Source organism: Camelus dromedarius, chromosome 6, assembly GCF_036321535.1.
Source record: "Camelus dromedarius isolate mCamDro1 chromosome 6, mCamDro1.pat, whole genome shotgun sequence".
Taxonomy (NCBI): Eukaryota; Metazoa; Chordata; class Mammalia; order Artiodactyla; family Camelidae; genus Camelus; species Camelus dromedarius.
The window spans coordinates 32,707,775-32,728,986 of NC_087441.1; the positions used below are offsets into that span (position 1 = coordinate 32,707,775).

Below are 21,212 nucleotides of genomic sequence, written 5' to 3' on the forward strand. Positions count from 1 at the left end.
CATGCCACTTTGTGGGGCTTTGCACAGTATATACAGTATACTTCTCCACCTACTTGGCCACGTGGCTTGTTGTGGCCAACGGACTGAAGATTAACAGAGGACCCATTTCAACTGGAGGCCCTAAGGCAAGTTTCTGTTCTGCACCAGAAAAGTATGCCCCAAGTAAAGGGTTCTTCAGCACAGGCTCCAGGATGAAGACATGCAGAACAGACCTGAACTCCTACCACAACTTTGGAGTCCAGACCAGCCCTGCCGAACCCAGCCAAGAGCAGCCCAACCACATTTCAACCTGCAGGTTCATAAGTGTGAAAGAAATATTTGTGGTTCTAAGCCACTAAGATTTGGAGGCTGTTTTGCAGTATTATCACAACAAAAAACCCAGTACGCCTTTCAAAATGTCCTGATCCACAAACTACTTTGTGGATTTTTATCAGGAAGATCAAAGCCACATAAGACACATTATTGTCTATAAGGCATAATTCTACCAAGGCCTGGAATACCAAAGCCCAGAGACAGAAGCAGCCAATTAGCAAAAATAGCCAAGAAAGCTTCCCTTTCTTCCAGCTGTCATTCACCCCATAACCAACGTGCATGACTGTGGAAGTTTAGCTGTAAGGAGGCATCCTTTACTTATGTACACCTTGGTACATTCATCTAAAGATTTTGATATTACTTACTGTTATGGGTTAAATTGTGTGCCCCCTGCACACACACCAGAAGTGTTGAAGTTGTACCCACTGTATCCCAGGATGTGACCTTGTTTGGAAAGAGGGTCACTGCGGATGTCATCAGTTAAGATGAGGCCATACTGGGGTTTGGGGGCCCTCAATTTCAACATGACAGGCATCCTTATAAGAAGATGGCCGTATGAAGACCAGACACACAGGGAGAATGCCACGTGGAGACAGCAGAGATTAGAACTAGGCAGCGGTAAGCCAAGGAAGGCCAAGGACGGCCAGCTAATCACCAGAAGCCAGAAAGAGCTAGAAAGGATCCCTTTACATGTTTCAGAGAGATCACCGCCCTGCCAACACCTAGATTTTAGACCTCCATCCTCCAGAATTGTAATACAATGAATTTCTATTGTTTTAAGCTACCCAGTTTTTGGTACTTTGTCAGTTCAGCCTTAGGAAACTAATTCACTTATTTTAAACCTTATACACTGTTCCAAAAGGAAACTGCATCAAAAATATTATTACTTTCCCATCATGTCTGTTCTGCCACTTTCTTTTATAATTTAAAGGAAATGTGGGCATGTAACTGAGAGCACCAGTAAATATTATTCTGAATATTAGAGCAGAAAGCTCACATGGTTAACATCTGTACCCAGGAGATAATTCATCACCGTGCATCAGGCCATTCTCACCACCCTTCAGTGACTTTAGCCTAACACACTCACACTGCTAGGTTTCTCACACACATGCCTGGTCTCTTCTACCATTTTCTGATTAATTGCTCCTCGTGCCCACATTCTTTTCACTCAGACTGTAAGCTCTCAAAAGGCAGGGAATGTGTCATGTGCCACATGCATGAGCAAGTGTGCACGCACTCATACACACACACACACACACACACACACACAAATTACAACCCCTAGTTCAGGTCAGACATAGGATTTATGTTGAATAGGTTGATTTTTTTGTTGTTAAAAGGTTGATTTCATTTGTTATGGCTAAATACATGACAGAAACTTACTTCAGGTTATGGAATAATAAAGTCTTGCCTTTTATTTAGATTAGTGGTCTACATTTTTTAAAGTTATATACCACATCAATAAAAGTATCTGAGCATGAAATCCTAATATGTATAGTTTTTACATTAAAAAAAAACCATGTCTTCCACACTAAGATGCTTTATAATGCATTGTAATTATAATATACTACACATGCATTATAAAAGATATAAGAAAAATAGAAGTCATGAAAAGATGACATAGACATTCTAACAATTTCTTCCCCTACCCTCAAGGGGCACACGAACCCCAGCTGGGAAACCACTGGTCCAGACTATGAGAGCAGACACGTGAAAACATTTCCTAGGATTTGGTCTTTTCTAGGAAATGCAAAATCTATGAGAACCTAACATATATATGAACTTTAAGCACACTCTCCAGCAGATTCATGAAGTTGTCTTGATCAATCAAGCAATATTTTAGAGTTGATGACAGAGTTGTCCTTGCAACTAGGATTAATTCATATATTACTGAGCCCCAGCTGTAAATGCATTTGCTAACTATGGTGTTCTTTGCAATTGAACCTTTTAGTTTTTAGACCTTGGGAATGAAAATCTATTATCAAAATTTCAGGTAAATATCTGTAAGGCTGAGAGAACCAAATGAGGTACCATTCTGATCTTGAAAATAAAGAAATGAGTAGGATGGGCAAAGCAGAAGATGGAACAGAAAACTCATAAATCATCTCCCAAGAATGTTATCAGCACGACACCACCCAATCTTCCTGTGTTCCATGTGCATGTACGTGGACAGCACTGTGAGAGAAACCTGAAGGGCACAGAGTAAAACAAGACCTGGCCCCCATCAGCTCACTATAAGAAGTAAGCCATAAAGCAAGCCTGTAATTTGTAGTACTAATAGTTAAGTGCCAAAAGAAACTGAAATTAGGGGTAGTGTAGCTGTTTTGGAAAGTGTTCATGGAATTAAATTTCAACCTGGTACAGAATATTGGCTTGAAAGGAAGAAATACACGAGGAAGTTTCAGACAGAGCGGGCAGCCAAAAGCCTGAAGGCAGCAATTACCCCCATGTCTGTGAGGGGTACTGAGGGCTCTCCTGACCCTACAGAAGTGCTGAGTTTACACAGGTTGGGGGTGAGAGGTGAGGCTGAGTGCCTGAAATGTGGAGGGGATACAGTGCCATTAACACCTAAGCAGCATTCTCTGGCCTAAATTTCTAAGAGAAAGCCACCACCACTGAAATCTCATAAATCCTTTCACTTGGTCTACATGTTCTTGAAGAACCAGCGTTGGGGCTGATCTATAAGCCAAACAAGCAAGCTAAATGCAAGAAAATACCAAGCAGATGGTGTGTGGGTGAAGATGTTGAGGAAGTGAAATATTAGTCGCTTTGAAAAGAGGAAGAGAAAGTAAAATATGTCAAGATGAATATGAATTTGGCAAAGAAAAGTCAAGTATATAAGAATCCCATGATATATTCCTTTTAATTATTTCTAACAATTATCACTGTGATACATATCGATAAAAAAATATGAAAATAGAAATTATCTGTGATCCCATCAGTGTGACTTTGTCACCTTCCTGTCTTCTCTTCCATGCAGCTGCACTTTATAATCAAATTAGGGTCTTTTTCTACATACAGTTTGGAGTACTATCACTTAAAAAACAACTCCACTGTAGGATTTGTCTCCAGTTTTCACAATATCACCCTTGCTAAAAACTAATACTTACATAGTTGCTTACTCTGTGACAGAGTTCCAAGTATCTTACGTGTGTTAACTTATCTAATTCTCAATACAATGTGAGGGGTGGATATCATTATTATCTTCATTTCACAGATGAAAGAATCAAAGAGAAAGCAACTTGCCGAAGTTCACTTAGCTGATAAGCGGTGGAAGAGGACTCCAAGCCAGGCAACTGGCTCCAGCATCCCTGCTCTTAACCCACCTACCAGACCACCTGCCTCCCAGAGACATGCACTCATCACTGAAATTAAGCCTCATCTTTGATTTTTTTTTTTTTTTAGGCTGTACTCTTAAAACAGATTCACTGGTGCCAAGGGATTCTATGAGCTAAACTGCTCTCCATCAAAGACATAATACCCCCATACACCCTCCTATCGTCTGTGAAAAGTGAATGGGACCCAACCTCAACCTTGCCAGCACTGTTATGGACTCTTAAAATCTAATTATAGTCAGCATTTCTTTGATGCAATGAAGCTGAATATTTTTTTCATGTGTTGGCCATTTGTAGTTCCTGTTTTGTGAATTTTCTATTCCTGTTATATGGCCCGTTTGTGTCCCCCAACCCCACTCCAAATTCTTATGTTGAAAACCTGATGCCCAAGGTGATGATATGAGGTGGGGCCTTCAGGAGGAGATAAGCTCACGGGGGCTCTGCCCTCACAGGATTAGTGCCTTCATAAAGGCGGCCCAGAGAGATCCTTCGCTCCTTCCACTACGTGAGGACACAAGTCTACCGTCTGCAACCTGGAAGAGGGCCCTCACTAGAACCCAACCAAGGCCCCCCAGTCCTGGACTTCCAGCCTCCAGAACTGTGAGCAATACATGGCTGCTGTTTATAAGCCACCTGGTCTAAGGTATTTTGTTACAGAAGCCCAAGTGGACTAAAATGATTCCTTCCTAGAATGCTTTTTAAAGAGTTAAAGCTTGTTAAATTGAAACTACTTTAGAAGATGTTGTAATTCAAGGTATCAGAGGGTTGCTAACTAGCTGTCTCACTGGGAGCCAAGGACAGGCAAGTGCCCTGGGGGAATTACCAGGACCCAGGGCTGAGGCTCAGCTGTAAACTCCAGGGACCACAAGGGCTGAGCAGGCCCTCCCCGCAGACTGCCAGCCTGCAGTTGTGCTCCACACCACAAGGCAGGGGCTGCGCTCATCTAACGGCTGAATATTCGTTATTGTTACTCAGGACACACCCTCAATTCCTCGCATCACCATGTTTGGGGAAACAAATCAGTAAATGTGATGTTTGTTTAGTGAGATCAGAATTACAGAAAGAAAATGGAAGTTCTCAAGGGACCTCACACCTGCACAGCAGTCTCACAAAATTTTCCTATTCTACACGGCTAATCTAGTTAGTGATCAGAATCATCCATGAGTCAGAGGATTCCACAGGAACAGTGCTGAACAAACGCTATTCAATTCTTATTCGCCAAATCCTCTGTTAATCAGTCAACAGCAATTTATCTCATGCCAGGCACCTCGCAGTAAAACCGAGCATCTAGGACACCCTCCGATTATATGGCTGGGAAAGAAAAATACCTCATTCACAGACTCAGGAGTCACTCCTTAGGATGGGCTACTATCTCTAGAGGGCTCATGTCATCTACCAGGTTGTTTAATGCTTCCGGTTTTTTAAGATTGACACCATAGTTGGAGGGTTTTGCATCTTTCTGTACCAATTAAAGAGGCAAACCCAGGAATGAAGGCAAAAAGGACACTCTGTTAGGTAAGGGCCATAATAAATATGAAAGGTTTTTTTAAATGCAAGTTAACACAATGTTTGAGAAAGAATTAATAAGGTAAGGCAGGGATGTTAAAAAAAATGATATGAACAGGAGTTCTACTGAGGGAAGGAAAGGAGGTGGGGGCAGGGTTAGAAAAGGGATGAATAGTTAAATAAAAGCTTCAACCTTGAGCTTTTTTTTGTTTTTTTTTAACCAATCATAAAATGCTCTCCAAAATCATAGTTAATTTTTACTCGAAAGACAATTTTCTCTTTATGAGAAATGCCTGTTCCCAGGATGGAAGCCTTCTATAAACTCATGGAGCCTTCCACATGAAATTTAGTACCCCAAGTAGGCTTCCATAAAGGCATTTCTCATAAAGAGATAACTGTCTTTCAAGTAAAAATTAACTATGATTTTGGCTAGCAACCTGAAGTTGACATCATACAGATGTAAGTAACTATTTACCAGGTTAAAGTCAACTAACTTAATAAGTCAAAATACCAGAATGAAGAAAGTCTGATAGATTAACTCATGGATCTCACTCTTTTAAATTTTATGGTGAATAAAAGAGGCTCAAGGAAGAATATCTATCTGATTTATAAAAACAAAGATGCATCAGATAAATTACTGATGTAAAAGAGGTCAGATGTGAGGGCGAGTGTGGTGAGGGTTAAGGCTAGCCCTTTAGCTAAAAATGACTTTTTTAATTAAATGGAATGATTCTCCTGTTCAGCCTAACAATAGCATACAAGGCCAGTACTCCAGAAATGACTGACTTAAATTGAATGGTTCTTACCAACCTTAAATTAGTCAGAAGTGGACATGAATTTAATAGCTAAAAAATAAGTGGATCTCAGTTTTGCAAAACTACGTAACACTGTTTTCCACTTGGCTATATAAGTTCAAATATACTAAATTTGCAATACTTGTTCAAAACATATTTAATGGAACCTATTAAACTTGTTAATCAAAATCATACTGTGTCCAGAGATCAACTCAGTAAATGTTCTCACTGATTAATTTTATGTTTTATATTTTGCATTGTTTTACAAAGGAAGTGAGTCAGCTTAAAATAATATATTCAATAAAATGGAAAAATATAATTAGATAAAAATCAGAATCAAAAATAAAACAAGGTAGAGCAGAAGCTCAAGGGAAAGTTAGAACATCAATTTTAGGTCATAGGTTTTAACAAGGTTATTAAAATTAAGTTGCAAATTTGACTCTGAGTTTCCTGGTTGCCAAATTAGAAACGGAAATATAATCGATTACCTAATTCTAGTTTTGCATGATGAAAAAAAGACACTCAATAATTGCTCAGGGGAAGTAAAGCTTTCCTTTGACATTTAAAGCAGAATGGAATTTCTTGCATAAGTTTTCAAACAGGAGCTGTAGAAGAAATTGCAATCTTAAATAACCACATCTCTTAAGTAACGTAACAGTAGGTTTCTTGTTACTGTTTTTTATTAATAAAATGCTTCTGTAAGAGCACAGTTTCGGGGGAGGGGGTGCAAAGGATGCAAAACAAGGGAACCGAAGTACATAGCTTCTGAAGATGTCTAGACTCCTGGCCTAACACTTAGAATTGGTGGAAAATGGGTGGACATCATTTTGCTCAGCCAACTCTTTAAAAACATCATCTCTCTCAGTTAAGCTTCTGATCAAATTTATGAGCAGACAATTCATATTCCCTGGCATTGAATACCACTGTTGAGGGGAGATTAATACACAACAATCATTCTTCAACCGCCAGCCAGTTCCCTATATTTGAAATTTAAGGTTAAAGAAATTTTCCTTTCTATAACTTTTAGGCAACCGTAACAATTTTGGTTCTAATATATGTGAATTGGGTGGATCCTACTGGATGTAAACAACAACAAAAATGGGCTGGGATAATAAAAAAGACAGTAAGTAACATTTAGCCAGGAAGGAAGAGAGGTTTTGGCAATAAAATCTTAGGAGAGACACAGGAAAAATAAGAGTAAATCCAGGTTTCAGGATTGCATTCCAGGGCTGCCTGTGGAGGCAGGGTGCAGGGGGCTTACTAGACAGGACCCAGGTACTGAGTCATTCAGTCGCAGAGATGCTGCGCATTTGGATGCAAGACACGCACACAGAAAAATGCCTCTTCCATCCTGACATTAGGAACTGGTTTCAGGCCAAGAGTGCCAGTACAGTCTAAGTGCTCAACTTCTCTTTCTCAAATGAACAAATAAATGTCTATTAACTGCAACAAAGTAAAGGGTTTACTGTAACCATAGGAGAGGGCTCTTTGAGAAGTTTAAAAGGAAGAACAATGTAAATTAACTGTGCAATATCCTTGATTACAAACTTAAGATGTGTGAAATGTAATAATTTTTATTTCATGGGAGACTTTTTGCTCTGGTTGAATAAATCAGAGCATATTTTTCATAAGCTCTCTCCCACTGATGGTTCCCCCAATTTCACTACCATTTACCTAAAAATGTTATTTCCTCACCATCTAGGGAGAACCCAAGTAGGCTGGAGAAACAATAGTAATAAACTATGGCTTACTATAGTTTTATTACAAGTCTTTTGGGTAATAAGTAGTAAAGATGGTGAAGATGTATTAAAATGACAAGAAAGAAGGAAAGAGAGGAAATAAGTGACTGGAACATTCCCAGATAATTTTTGCTAAACAAAGTGAAAAATGGTTAATACTGACTCATCAAACTTACATAATGAGAAAATAAAAACAAAATCAAAACAGTAAATATCATGGTGCAGAAAGAAAGCACATGAAACATAACACAGTTATCCTTGATTATTTCAAGATAACATAAAATTTAAAAGCAGAAAATGCACTAAATCTTCCAAATCCTGGATTTCACAACCACCCTGGTTGTCAAACTTGGAAACTGATACGTTTATATACTTAGGAAAACCCATGCAGTTTAAAATGTGTGACTACACCATGAATTGTGAATCACTTAGGATTTACAAACATTTCTAAATGCTTTATTTTCACCATTACCTGTAATAAAATACATTATAATTAGGTCAACCATAACAACTCAATTCCAAAATGAGTTAATATGTCACCTATTAACCACATCACTGTTACCTCTGGAGTAACCTAGAATTTCCTTTAAACATGAACTGTACTTTTTTAAACTGTGTTTTAGAGTTTAATTAAAATAAGTCTTATTACCAATTAGAAAAAAATTGCAAGCTTAGAAGTGAAATTATATTAGGAGCTGAGGAGAATTACCTTATTTAATTATATATTAGACTAAGAAGGAATAACATATGGTCCTAAAACTGACAAAATTCAACTTAAATCTTGGGATAACCAATTTTAAACTTCAATGGCCACAGGACAAATACATTTTAATCCTAAATTGTCTTTAGATGAAGCTTGAAACACAGTTCATTCAACAAAAAACTAACGGGGGTCCATTATGCATCAGGCCAGGGGATTACAGGATTGAACAAGATGAGGACTCTGTCCTCCTGGAGTTTACACCAGGTTCATTTTCCAAAGCTCTAAACCTTAATACGTTAATAAAATTGGAGCTTACAACAATTCACTTTCCAAAACTCTAAACCGTCTTGCTTAATATGAAATTTAGAAAGAATAGAGACAATCTTGCCAAAAGCTCTGATGTATGAACTTTACACTTGGGAAAGAAGAAGGAATTCATAACCAGTTTTTCAGAAATACAAACCTTAACATCTAGTTGGAAGCCAGGCTGCGCCCGAGGCTGCCTCTGCTGGACGACTCCGTGCATCCTTCCAGCAGATTCTCAACTCCCTACACCTGTATCAAACTTGCCAGGCTCTTAAGCACACGCCTTCACGAAAGCAGGAGGCTCCCAAGAAAGCAGCGCGAGAATACCCCAGCCTCATCTATCTCCTAAATACTGGACTTCTAGAAGGGCCTTCTCTAACTGGCCCTAAAATGCTGACTGTAAGGGTTTGAGATATCAATTTTATATATCAGCCAGCTACCTCTGAAATACACAAAAATCCACAGCGACTTCTATATGCCGCTGAAATAACGCTTTCCGTGGCTACATATTGGGAGAAAACAGGAAGAACGCATCTGTTCATCAAGCCGAAAAAATATGGTGACATATTTCCACCTGAGCTGCTGAAAATCCAACGGTCTCCCCCCTCACCCCAATAATTCACACATCAACCCGTCCTCTCCACCCTTGCGCGAACACAACCGGGCCCAGGGGGGTGGGCAAAAAAGGGTCAAGCTCTCCGTTGCCACCGCTCGATCTCCCGAACTCAAAAAGATGTTGTCAGGTTTACAGGGGCTGCGCCCAGCGCCATTAGCACACCTCCGAGTGAAGCACCGAGCTCCGGAGGGAGGCAAGTTTGGCGGGTCCTGGCCCCGGCCCCCCGCCCTCCCCAGCGGCAGGATCAGACGCGGACAGCGGCAAGGTCTGGTCCCGGCTTCACCCACCTACCTACAGGGCGGGGGCGCCGGCTCCTCGGGTCCGGGAGAAGAGGATCTGGCGCACGCATTTCTGGGAGCGGTGGCCTCTGCCGCTCAGCGCGGGGGAGAGCATCCTCCAGGGTGGGTGGAAGGAGGGGTCTAGGGAGGACCGTGCGGTGACGAGGAGCTGGGGCTGGAGGGAGGAGCGCCCAGGCGCGCCCCAGGGGACCGGCGTCCAGAGTTGGTGGACGCGGCCGCCGCCAGGACTCCTCAAGCCTCTCCTCACGCGCGGCGCCTGGCCAACCCTGCAGAAGCGCCCGCAGTCAGGACATCGGCCACGACAGGCTCCCGGGCCCGGCCGGAGGCGGGGAGCTGCGGGTGGCGCGACGCGGTGCAGAAGCCCGCCTCTAGCTCCGCCCGGCCCGCGCTACGCTCTGCGCCCCTCCGCTGCGGCGGGGGCCGGGGAGCTCGGCGGCCGGGCTCGGAGGCTCGGGCTGCAGCTGCGGCATCCTCCCCACCCAGGAGACCTCCGAGCTGGGAGGCTGGGTACCCCCGCCACCCGCCGGCGGCTGCCGCCTCCACTGCCCCGTCGCAGCCCCAGCCTGGGCCCGGCGGCTCCGCCCCGAGAGCTGCGTGCGCGGCCTCCGCAGGCCTCGGCCCTTTGTGACGCCTCCCGGGAGCGAGCTCGTTGCGACTCGGGCGGCCGGACTCCCTGTGGCGGACCCTGGGAAGGTCTTCTTACCTCGCCCCAGGCCGCATCCCCTAAAGCTGGCCCGCCGTGGCCACTACTCTTCGTGGGAAGTGAACCTTTGAGAGCAGAGCTGGAATTTGAGCGCCTCCCTGCGCTTTAAAGCCTAGAGTTTCCTTCCAGCTCAGGGACCACTGGTCACAATAAATTCACCCTTCTGTCCTTTTCCGGCGTTCGGTTTCGCAAAAGAGCCCACCATCCCCTTCCTCCTCCTGCCCCCTTCCCCGGTACAGCATCCCGGATGCTGCCAAGTTGCAATCATTACAGCAATCGGGACGTAGCAATTGAGCTCTCCAGACCGACTCTTGGCAGAGACCCGAGAGAGCCTTGGTTGGGAGGATTTGCATCATCAGCGGGGCAGTGCCTGTGAGCTTCCCATCCCCACTTGGGAGCTGTTCCTTCTAAGATCCCATGACTAGCACTGCAAGATGACTAGGAGGATTTGGCCGTGAAGTTTACCCTTACACATAGAAAAAAACTTCATGGAGGAGCCTGCAGTTGGTCAGATAACACTGGTGTGCCACAGGCCAAGTACACAGGCACGCTAGATAGCGGCCTCCCCTGGCTTGTTGATGCTGCTTATGCTGTAACCGCCTCTCGTGGAAGGTGGAGCGAAGCGCTTAACAGCGATGGCTTTGGGATGTCAGCTTCAAGTGGTCATGTTATACAATCCTGCAAAATACGGAATCATCGCCCGATTCTGCTCTCAGCACGTATGAAGTGGGACCTCAGGTTTACATCCTTTTGGTTTGAATGTGAAGAATTGATTTTCTCTTTTTTCTTCAGGCACTGTGTTATTTGAAAACTATTTTCAAGGGAAAATTAGTCTCCTAAAATATAAAGAGCTGATTTCATTGAATCAGAACACGGTTTGGGATCTCCAGATAAACTGAGCTGCTCTCACACTTCTTTCGTGAGTGTTTTTGTAATTTGAAATCTAAGGTTAATCTTTTAAAAACAGTCAAAGAAGAGACATGTCCCATAGCAGTACAAACTGTGACAAAATCGCAAAGGCTTTTTGAGATGAGTTAAGCAAAGTGGAGCTGCATCATGTACGGGTCAGGAAACACAGGGCACATGACTTGGCAACTTTCAGGGACTCTGATTTGATTTAGAGCCCCAGTTTATTTTCAAAAGATATCCTTTATTATTCATGATAATTTGCCCCAAATTCAGAACAAGCTGACTATAGGAATGTATATGTATCTATGTGATGTATAAGTGACAGAATGAAGACACTGAGAATTTGGCAGTTGCTTACTCATTTGTAAACAGGTATGCTTTAGATTGTAGTTTGCAGGAAATGTCCATTGAGTTGCAATTCTTGACTGTTTCCATCCTTTCACCACCAGGGGTCCCCTTTTGTTTTTCCTCTCTATATACCCCATGCTTTGTCAAGAGAAAAATTAAGCAATGATCTTTTTTATTAGACAAAGATATAACTGAGTATGTTTTCTAAAAGTAATAACCATCAACTATAGGTCTGTCAGCCTTTCAAAAACACTGCCTGTAATTTAGGGACCCTCTTCACTGTCTTCAACTCCTCTAGGGCTGCAGGCTGTATCATAGGCAAATTATAACATTTTATTACAGTGAAAGTCCCGGGAATAAAGTCTTCTGCTCTTCAGTTTAAAGGGGGAGAAAATCCCCCCTTAAACCTTGTTCATTCGTTCGTTTTCATTAACTCAGCATTTATTGATTTGCCTAAGTCTTGTGTGTGAATGACAAATTATATTGCTACACTGATTTTAAGGGTGTGAGGGCCTCTGTTAAATATGAAAACTGACCTTTCTGTCTCTGCTGAAGGGTAGAGGGCATTGTAGAACAATTTAGGTAGAATTGTCATCTTACTTTTTCTGGGGTAAAGAATGCTGTCTGATGAGACTTTGGTGTAGACAGAGAGAAGTGGAGATCACTTAAGCTCTTAAAGGAAGAAAAGAGGGTCGCTTGCCATCCTCTTTTTTCCCCCACAGGGTAGGAATTGGACCAGATGGGGGCAACTGGTTCCCTCAGTTCAGGCATCAGGTGTTCTCCCAAGAGATTTCCTGGAGGAGGTGGGTAGGAATTCCACACCAAATAATAACAACCATTGTAACAAATGTATTTTTCTTATATATCTATTTAATAATGGTTTTGTAATGAAGAAGTATGGCTAGTATTCCTGTTTTTTAACCACAACACTGGTAATCTCTCATGGAACTGGCATTCCAGGCACATTGGCAAATACTGCTCCAACACTTTGTCAAAAGGAAAGCTCGCTGGTAAATAATGAGTTCACAGCCACAGAGAGAATTGAAATTTCTTTGGGAGTTTTCTCTGTAAAGGCGTTGGAGAAGGGATTTTTGTACTGGGTGATGAGTTTAACCTACCAGCACTAAGAAAGCTCATTCTCTAGAGGTTAAACTAGCCTGCTTTTTCTAGCACAGAGAGAAACACCTTCTTTCACACACCTGACTCAGACTGGCTGAGACACAGGAGTTCCGTGGGAGGTAAACACTGATTAACGTCTGTGGAGGTCTGTGGGGAGACATCCCGCACTTAAAGGGGCAGGACGGAGTTCACTATTTAATAATGTTGAAGGCAGTGGCTCATTTTCACAACTAGGATCACTGGTCTGGCACATCACAGACATCACCTTGATTTTTGAGAAGGATGTAAACAGGTCCTTCTGTGAATGGGCCTAGGTTCAGTCCTTCTCTCAGCTTGTTATAAAAAGGAGGTAGAAATCTTGTCTAAAGAGGAGGTAGAAATCTCTTGTCATTTAAAAGGAGGAAGAGCCAGCCAGAGTGTTTGAGAAAGAAATACTGACATCTATAGGAACAGACTGCTGTCTGGGTGCCTGTCAGGGAGTAGAATTTACGGCTGTTTATTTAGAATAAGCGCAATAGATTTGCCCTCTTCTTTTATTTACAGTTAATCAAAAAGTATCTACCCTTAGACAGTTTCTGCCGTCTTATTTCTGCTAAAAAATACTCTGTTCAATAGCTTGAGATTTCATTTTTTTTATAATTTCTGAAAAACTTATTCAAATAATCTCGTACTAAGATATTGTGATAAGATATAATTTAAAATTCTGAAATGAATCCCTAAGCTCAAGGTGATATTAAGTGCTGATTGTTGTTTGGATTTACTGAGTGAAAAAATGTATACAGCAATAAGCTGAAAGGGGAGTTTTTCGAGGGAAATAGAGATTCACAAAAAGTTGCAAAACATGTACAGGGAAGTCCCGGGTTTTCCCCCAGTTATCCCCCATGACAACACCTTAATTATAGTACAAAATCAAAACCAGAAAATTGACATTGGTATGATCTTTAGAACTCATTGAGATTTCACCAGTTTTACACACGTTCCTGCCTCTGTGTGTGTGTGTGTGTGTGTGTGTGTGTGTTTTCTATGCAATTTTATCATCTGTATAGATTCTTCTCCCACCACCACTATAAGATACAGGACTGTTCCTTTACTCCCACAAAGGTACCACAACCTACCCCTATACAGTCATCTCCATTCTCCTCCCTACATCTCTAATTCCTGTCAATCACTGCTCTGTTCCCATCTCTATAATTTCAAAAATTCTACAGAAATAGAATCATATTGTGCATAAACTTTGGGATTGGCTTTTTTTTTTTTCATTCAGCATAATTCCCTTGGGATCCATCCAAGTTGTTACATATATCAATGGTTTGTTCCTTTTTTTGATAAATCTTCTATGGTATGGATATACCACAGTTTATCAGTTCACAAATTGAATGTTTCAGTTGTTTTCAGTTTTAAACTATTATGAATAAAGCTGCTACAGACATTCGTGTGCAGATTCTATGTGAATATAAGTTTTCATTTCTCTGATATAAGTGCCTACGGGTACAACTGAAGAGTCATATATTAAGTGCATCTTTCATTTTATAAGAAACTGCCAAACTATTTTCTAGGGTGGCTGTACCATTTTACATTCCTATTGGCAAAGTATACGTGATATATATAATGTGTTTTTAATCTGTTAAATAAACTAATTTAATTGAAGAATTGTCAATATTTAATTGAAGAATACATTTCTTTTCCTATTCGCTTCTCTATGAACCGTAATTGCTTGTTTACTTGAACCCCGCCAGAGTAAACTTCAAGATCACAGGCATCCTGTGCCTAACATAGTGCCTTAACATGTATTAGATAGTCAATAAATATTTGTTCAGCAAACAAACAAATGAACAGAAGAATAGCTGAGTCAGATTGAAATCAAAATTGAAAAATTAAATTTTCCATGAATTATGACTATAACTGAATTTTAATTGGATGTCATGATTTTTCTTCCAATACATAACATTTTCAAGTCAGAAATTGGCATTCTATAAAGTGAGTCACTTGTGGACCAATTAATAAAAATCAAATGCCAAATTATGTCGGCCAAGGTTACTCATTGTACTACTTTGGTAATAGCAAAATATTGAAAATAATCTAAATGAACAGTCATATAAAACTGCTTTAATAAAATACACAGTGGAATACCATGTAGTTATCAAAAATGATGAAAAAATACTTTATATAAAAAATGGACAGCCTTCAAAAGAAATTAATTTTAAAAATTACAGAAGAGTATGTAGAGTATGCCCCTCCTTGTGTATAAATTTTAAAAATGAAATTAACAGAGAAAAGCTATATTCATAAAGATGTTTATTCTCCCTAAATCAATATTTTATAAAGTACAGAACATGCCTGGACCACCTTGCGCTAGAAAGTAAAGTGCTGAAAAATTTATAGGGACATGTCAAAAGAACACAGGAGCCAGCTTAAAGGTCTCCTTCTGGCCAAATTTGGGACAATTTCAGTATTAAATGAATAATGACAGTGGTAGATTACAATACATTGACTGAAAACACAAAGATAAGAAAAAGAATATAAGTCCAAACCGATATTTTAACATTAAATGAAAGATAAAAAGAGGGAGTAGAGAAAGGAAGGTTCTTTACATGAGAATGATAAAATAACACCATTCTGTAACCACCATAGTAGTAACTGATTCAGGCAAGGATTGTCAGTGGTTGCTAAAACCACTGAGTGAAATTTTGCTGAGGGAAAGAAAATTCATACATTTTCCAAGTATTATTTCCAGGGGTGATATGTGCCTTTTTTTTTTTTTTTGAAATTTGTTCATGATAAGTGTCAAAGGTAACTTTATAGTGGAGAAATATGGCAGACACCATCACCAAATGATCAGACTTACTGTATCTGTTTCTTATTGGCACCATAAAAAATTACCACAAACTTAGTGGCTTACAGCAGCACAAATTTATTATCTTACAGTTCTGTAGTCCAGAATTCTGACACGGCTCTCACTAGGCTAAAATCTAAGTTTTGGCAGGGCTGTTTCTTTCTGGTGGGTCTTCCTTGCCTTCTACAGCGTCTAAAGGCCTCCTGTATTCCTTAGTTCATGGTCCCCTTCCTCCATCTTCAAAGCCAGAAAAGGCTAGTTGAGTCTTCCTCAGATCACATCACTAGGACTCAAGTCTCCCGGCTCCCTCCCTTACTTATAAAGACCCTTATGATGATTTTGGACCCAACCAGATAATCTGGGATAATCTCCTCTGTCTCAAAGTCCTTAATTTAATCATATCTGCAACATTCCTATTGCCACATGAAGTAACATTCATGTATACTGGAGATTAGGGCAGGGACATCTCACAGGGGCCATTATTCTGCCTCCCACATTTACCTTTAGAGACAACACAATACACTAGCATTATGCAAATTCTGATGTAATGCACTGAGAAGGACACATCATTTAAGGTAGTTTTCCTGGCAAAAGAAGTATTTGTCTAAACTGAGGGACTTTCTGAAGCAACTGTCCTCCACTATTCAAAAAGGTCAATGCTGTTTAAAAAAAAAAAAAGATTGGGGAATTGTTTCAGATTAAAGGACGAAGACTACAGAAACATGACAACTAATGTAATGTATAATCCTTGAGTGGATCCTGGATAAAAAGGAAAACATATAAAAGGTGGTAGGACAATTGGAAAATCTGATTATGAACTGTATGACAAATAATATGGTATTAAATTTAAATTTCCTAAATGTGGTTATTGTATTGCTCGTTCTTAGGAAATATATGGTATAGTACTTAGAAGTAAAGTATCATGTGTCTGCAACTAACCTCAGTTGATTCAGAAAAAGGTCAAGAGGCAAATATGGAAAAATATTAACAACTGGTGAATCTAGATTAGTACTATAAAATATAAATATAATGCAAGCCATATATATAATTTTAAATAGTCTAGTAGCTACATTAAAAAGTAAAAAGTAAGTGGAACTAATTTTAATAATATTTTAACTCAATATATTCAATTATGATTTAAAATGTAATCAGTGTAAAAATCATTAATGACATATTTTACATGCTTTTTTTTTTCAAGTTAAGGCTCAAAAATCCAGTATGTATTCAACACCTGGAGAGCACCTAAATTCTTACTAGCCACGCTTCAGTGCACAATAGTCACAGGATGGATGCTGGTACCACTAAATTAGACAGCACAGATGCAGGATATGTGTGTGTTCATTTTCTATACTTGCAATTTTCTGTAGGTTTGGAATGTTTCAATATTAAAAGTTGGGGAAAAAAGAAATGGGAATTTCTAGGAAATAAAAAATAAAATAAATAAAACTTAAAATAGCATAGACCATTTCTAGGAGGTTACAGAAGAAACTGTTAACCCGGATTAACTGTGGGAAGAAATGAGGCGTAATGAGGGGAAAACACAGGGATGATAGTTCTCACTGTACCCTTTCGTACCTTTGTAATTAAGTTTAGAAATTTCCGCTGGTGATGTTTCCATCTTTACTTATTAGTCTTAATAAGTCCTTTTAATCTTCCTGTTCTCATATTATTAAATAATTTTAGGTAAATTTCATTAATAATTTAAATTCCATTTCTGAGTTGCTGAAACAAGAAAAAAAAAAAAGTATTTCAGCTCAGGCTCACCTAAATTCTATGGCGATGGACGACGGCTGTAACTCACAGTGGCGCCGGTGTTGTAAGCAAGTTCATTACGAATTTATATCTGTTTTAGTTAAGCTTCCTTCCATCTTGCAGCAAAGCAGGGTCTCTTGGGTTACATTTGTCCAACTGTAACAGTTGGCACTTTCCAAGCTGAGCTACATCCTATTGCCTTCTGCTCATATTTCATGAGGGTTTCTAAACTGAGGCTGGGCTGTAAGGTTTTTTGAGTCCTTTGGTAATTGCATCATTTCCTGGCCGTGTCTCGTACAAAATGCGGAGAGGTGAAGCGATTGCCCAAATAACACTGTTAGGAAAATAGGAGGATAATGGAAACACAGTGGGTTTTAAGGGTTTACTTGGATCCGGGAGTAGATGGCCTGCTTCTTCACTAAGCAAGTCACCCACGGCCCTCTCAGCTTTGTTAATCGACTCCCAAATTAGTAAATATATACAAAAGCGTCCTATAAGTCCACGAGGCCCCTCATCACCCATATTACAAAGCATGTGCCCCGTGCCAAGGAGTGTGCAATGTCGCACCCAGCTCTGCAACGAGAAACGCTCTCCGCCGGCGGCACTCTGTCGTTAGATTTAGTAAAAGGTTTAGTGGGACTAACACCTGCATAAGAGAGAAAGACAGACAGGTACAGGGAGAGATTGAGGTTAGATTTAGAAAAAGCAGCTAGATGATTGAGAAAATACTAAAGAAAATCACAAGGTTCTGGACAGTACTTTAACATTTTCTAGGTATAGATAGTTACATAATTAGGACGAAATCTCAGGATGTCTTCTCCAGCAGGGCAGTCGGAAGAGGATTCGGTTTGGAGCTCGCCTGAGAGCTCAGAGAATTTGCCCGATTTTAGGAGACTGAGACCCAAAACAGGAAGGAAGTGGGCGGGGCTTAGAAACAACACTCTCATTTTCTACTGGTCAGGTCTACGTGGACATTTTTAAGGAAGCAAATATAATCTGAGAAGCCATTTACTCAAGTTCCCTGGTGGTCTAGTGGTTAGGATTCGGCGCTCTCACCGCCGCGGCCCGGGTTCGATTCCCGGTCAGGGAAACTAGGTTTTTGCAACTGAGTTTACATTGTTTTCCAATGATGATTGTTAGTAATTTTTTTCCAGTTATAAAAATTCAGCTAGTTTTTAACGTTATTGAATCTAAAATACGCCATACATTTTTACAAATGTTATTTGCAATCAAATAAACAAAAATGTTCCTGATTCTAAAGTACTCTAAATACAACTTAAGCCACTTCTAAAATTGCATTTTACAGCTTTTGGTGATGATTTGGATGTGTCTACAAGAATTAATTTTTTAAGCCTTTGTTACTCTAGATCTTTACTTGAATAATAAAAGGAAAAAATAATTTTAGGAGGGATTTTATCTATTTTGTCTCATTCTTAGAGTCAAGTTTCATATATTCAGATTATGTGCATTGTAGATTGTGTACATTGGAGCTGTTCTTATCCTACTTTCCTTTATGAATTCAAGATCTTTTCTGAGATACGTTGTTGGTTAATTATCAAGTAGCTGCTTTATGTTTTCTCTTCCTAACCCATTTTAGTTAATTATTTTATCTGTTATATTTTAACTTTTCTCAAAGAGATTCACACAGACATGGTGAATTTCTTGCATCCAGTATATCAATTCCCTGTAGGTAGATCATAAAGGCATTTCAAAAAATGAAGTTAAGTATCACTTGGAATCCTTACATTCAGGTCAAAGAAAGACTGGGAGTTCCCCAAAAGAAAACATGGAAATATTGAAATCAGAAAGAACACAAAATGGTGCTATATAGACATACATTTTTCATAATCCTGAAACTTAAAAGAAAATTCTAACTTTGCTACTTTTTAAGTTGTTGGATTTTTTGGCCATTTCATTTTAAATCTGAAATTTCACAGTAGCATAGAAAGAGACTAAAAGCTTCATTACAGCTTTCATGACTTTGTCTAACTTACTCTGTAGCTGTGCTGAGACTGGTTTAGAAGAGGAAAATGATGAGTATTTATTACTGGTCCAAGGGGTTGTAAAAAGAAAACATGACTTTAGTGTTTAAGGAGTCTTTCAATGAGGAATTAAGACAAATATGTTTGTTATTATTAGTGCTACTAACAAAACCAATAGACACCATTCATTGACTATTTATTATGTGGTAGGTACTTCAAATAATTATAATATGTGGTGAAGGAAGGGAGAGAGAAGCAGATACGAGAATGAAAACAGAACTGGAAAACTGATTCCCAGAATAATCTAAAGGATAGAAGGATCTGGAAAGCCTGCAAAACGGGGAATGCGCATTTCATCTCAGGGGAGCCAGGATGACCAGGGCCTGCACCTGCACTACGAGTGGCTACGTCAGGCTGGCTATAGAAGGGCACCTGTGCTAGGAAGTAGTGCAGGTCCAGGTCAGACAGCCTGGTGTAACCAAGGTTATGGAGGACCTCAAGACAAGCTAAAGAGCTACAAAGGGAATGCAAGAAGCGTTGGTGTTAGATAGGATATAAAAGCTTAAGAATGATGGGGAAGAATCAATAATGACTCCATGAGTTGTGTTCTATGTGGTTAGTAAAGTTAGAGTGGCATAAAAAAGTGGTAGGGAGGTTGAGGTGGGGAAGCAGACTGGGGAGAGAAGGTAAGTTCAGATGAATCCTAACAGAGGCAGCACAGCTAAATGATGGTTAGAAATACAGGATGGAACTTAGAGTTGAAGGTAGAGATCGTGGCTCTATTAGCATAGATGTTTGAGAAGATGTGGGCTCTCTCAAAAAAGAAAATCTATGAAAAGGCCAGAAGACCAGGGTATAAACCAAGGTGAGACTAGAATAACTACAAAGGAAATAGCAAAGGAAGAGAGTTTATAACCAGATCAGAGAAATTCAAGAAGGAAGTAGCAATGGAGAGACTAGGATATTGTAAATGGTCAAGGAGAAGATGAAAGAAATTAAACAAAGATGGGTGATAAGACAGGGCTGCTGAGTGCAGAAAAGACTGGTGGAAGCCAGAGAACAGTAAGCAAGTCAGTCTGGCAGGTCAAAGCAATAAAAATGATTTGAGGTGCTGACTGGTGTGAGAAAGAGACAACAAACCTATTAATAACTAGATATTACGGAAGAGCAAGTGAGGAGAAAGAAGAGGTCTTAGGAAAGCAAAGAAAACACTCTTGTTCGGGAGCCAAAGACTGAATGAGTCCTGACTGCCAATGTGAGCTGAGTTACCATGGGAAAGTGACTCAGCTTCTCTGAGCCTCTGGATCTTTGTCAGTACAATAGAGAGGCTAATAGCTCCCCTGCATGCTTCACAGAGCTACTGTCACTCATTCACTCATTTATTCACCTATTCAGCAATCCTTTATGGAATTCTTACTCCATGCCAGTTACTGTTGTAGGCACAGGTAAGTAAGGGCACTAAGACTGCCTATCACAGTAGAGTAGGTATCAAAGGAGAAAATGATTAAGGTTTTGATTATGACCTATTAATTTGGAAGAGGTGTTCATTGGGAGCGAGGCAAAGCAGGAAGTCATGTTGCATTAGGTTTGAACCAAAGAGAGGTCATCCAAGTGAAGCTGTCCTGTACATGGGTTGATGTTTTTGACTAATGATGATGGGTTTGGAGGAGATTCAGCTTTGAAGTGAGAACTGAAGACTCTAGAGTGGAAATATTTGCCAAGCGACTGAATGCAGCAAAAATAAGAGCTGAAGTTTGCAGATCTAACTGGCTAGAGGAGGACAAAAGAGGAAAGTCTGAAGGAGCAGGTAGAGTCAGGACAAGTCAGGGTCAAAGAAGTCAAAGGAGGAAGAGCCTGGAATTGCAGAGTAGTCATGAATGGCCTACAGCATATTTCTCCTGTTTGATTCATTTTTAAACAAAGTTTTATTTTATTTGGTTATGGGTATTTTGGTTA

At 40.2% G+C, this 21,212-nt stretch overlaps 1 protein-coding gene and 1 non-coding gene across 7 annotated transcripts in view; one reads left to right on the forward strand and one right to left on the reverse strand.

Annotated features, from left to right (window-relative positions):
• The window catches only part of NCOA7 (nuclear receptor coactivator 7), a 130,396-nt gene extending 119,893 nt beyond the window's left edge, over window positions 1-10,503 (reverse strand). For 2 of the 6 annotated variants that reach the window (XM_031456273.2, XM_031456272.2), the window contains exon 1: window positions 9,603-10,173. The gene's annotated coding sequence lies outside the window, so the exon portion shown is untranslated. Of the gene's footprint in view, window positions 1-8,852; window positions 8,872-9,602; window positions 10,197-10,313 lie in introns of those variants that run through there. The other 4 variants (XM_031456270.2, XM_031456269.2, XM_031456271.2 and 1 more) reach the window with 4 other exon arrangements.
• Window positions 10,504-18,292: 7,789 nt separating this feature from the next.
• TRNAE-CUC (transfer RNA glutamic acid (anticodon CUC)) lies at window positions 18,293-18,364 on the forward strand. Its single transcript has one exon. It is a non-coding gene; the product is annotated as a tRNA-Glu (tRNA).
• The last annotated feature ends 2,848 nt before the right edge of the window (window positions 18,365-21,212 follow it).